This window comes from Empidonax traillii, unplaced genomic scaffold (assembly GCF_003031625.1).
Source record: "Empidonax traillii isolate 1590-97213 ecotype Southwest subspecies unplaced genomic scaffold, ASM303162v1 scaffold2007:size93230, whole genome shotgun sequence".
In the NCBI taxonomy this organism is placed as follows: Eukaryota; Metazoa; Chordata; class Aves; order Passeriformes; family Tyrannidae; genus Empidonax; species Empidonax traillii.
In genome coordinates, this window is record NW_020957200.1 from 1 (window position 1) to 2,221 (window position 2,221).

Here is a 2,221-nt window from a genome sequence, read left to right on the forward strand (position 1 = left end):
TCTGGGGGGAGCAGGGACAGCCCCCAGGGAATGGCTGGAGCTGTGTCAGGGCAGGCTCAGGGTGGATCTCAGGGCAAGGTTCTTCCCCCCCAGGCTGGTTGGGCACTGAACAGGCTCCCCAGGGCAGTGGGCACAGCCCCAAGGCTGCCAGAGCTGCAGGAGGCTTTGGACAACGCTCTGAGGGACAGGGGGGGATTGTCGGGGTGTCTGTGCAGGGCCAGGGGTTGGACTGGATGGTCTTTGGGGGTCCCTTCCAGCTCAGGAGATTCTGTGATTCTGTGATTCTCCATCTTCTACCTCTCACAGCTCCCCCATATGGGCCTGGGCACTGCCATGGACTTGTTCCACCCTGAGCAGATGCTTGTCAAGAGCTGATGCCCCAGAGCAGAGCACTCACACAGCCCCAGGGACATCTGCTCAGCTATACCTTTGTCACCTCCCCACGTGCTGGGTCAAAGCTTTCTCCATGCCAGGCTGCTGGGGGTGTCTCCCTTTTTATCCCCAGCACCAGAGGCACTGCTGGGCATGAGGCTCCACGTGCCAGCTGCCTTTGTCACCAGGCCCTGTCCCAGGGTGACACCTGCAGAGCCCAGCACATCCCTGTGCAGGAACATCTGGAACCCTGGAAGAGCATCCCAGTGCTGGGAACCTGCAGCCCTGAGGCCATTGGGGATCCCTGGCTTCTAATGGATTTCTCCTGGATTTGAGTGCCTCAGAGGAGCGTCCAGGGGGCTCAGTGACTTGGGGGCTCAAGCCAAGGCGCCCAGACCCTGCATTTGGGGGCACTGGAGTGGCTGACAATGAACAAGTCACCATGCCACGGGGCAGGCAGGACACAGGGTAACTGTGTGCCCTGTGAGCACACCCACGGCATGGAAGAGGAGAGAGAATGTGGGGAACACCCCACGGGGCAGCCTTTCTTCGGCAGGAGGGGCCGAGCTCCCATTTCACACCAGATAAGATTGTGCTCCTTGGCGGCTCCTTCAGTGGCTGCTCCGCCCATCCCAGCCCTGCTCCCGCCCCGATAACGAGCCCGTGCCCTTTGGCTCATTCCCTCTGTTTTCCCTAGAAAAAGCATGTTTGTTGGCCTCCCTTCCTGCCCCAAGCAGGGTGCTGAGAGCTTCTGCTCCCCTTGGCCCCAGTGCCCCGAGCTCTGCTGGTGCCCAGGCTGCATCTGGGCAGCAGATCTCGGTTGGGATCTCAGTTCCAGGGGCACTGAATATTCAACCCTTGAATTGTGCCTTTGGAGAGAAATGGAGGGCAGGTCTGTGTCCAAAAAATGCCATTCCAAGATGAGATATCAAAGTATTTCCCTGACAAATACCGGGCAAAGTATTTCAGTGATTTATAGGCTGCTCTCCAGGGGTGGGCCCTCCAACACAGCCACAGAATCAGAGAATCCCAGAATGGTTTGGGTTGGAAGGGACCTTAAAGATCATCTCATTCCACCTCCTGCCATGGGCAGGGACACCTTCCACTAGCCCAGGTTGCTCCAAGCCCTGTCCTGGCCTTGGACACTTCCAGGGATGAGGCAGCCACAGCTTCTCTGGCAATGAATATCCTCAAGAGCTTTTCTCTGCAGGTCCAACGTGATGCTGTTCCATCCTTCCTGAAGAGAAGTGTCTCCATCACTGGGGGACAAGGCTCATGTTTAAAATCTCAGCAGCATTTAGACACCAGCTGGAGGCAGAAAACCCTCTGAGGCTTTAGGCCAGGGGTATTTGAAAATGCCTCGTAGGTCACTGTGTTTGGTGCCACTTAAGTCTCTCACAGCTGTGGATGTGGCACAAGAGCTGCTGACTCACCTCCAGAGTTTGAAATTACTCCTGCAAGTGAATCCTGTGCTGACAGTGCCACAGATACCCTCTGGTTCCTCTGCACATCACACAAACCTTTCTATGATCCTATGGAACATCAGTGAGCTGGTAGAGATTCTGTGGGTGTGAATGAGGTGGTGGCTGCCCCATCCCTGCAAGTGTCCCACACCAGGTTGGATGGGGCTTGGAGCAACCTGGGCTGGTGGAAGGTGTCCCTGCCCATGGCAGGGGGTGGAACTGGATGAGCTTTAAGATCCCTTCCAACCCAATCCCAGAATCCTGGGATTCTGTGATCCCAAGGGAAGCAGCACCACTGAACCATGTCCTGTATCCTGAGCTCTCTCCAGGCCCATCCCAAGGCATGGCTGGAGGTGACCAGACCTCTTCCCTACTGCCCTGATCTC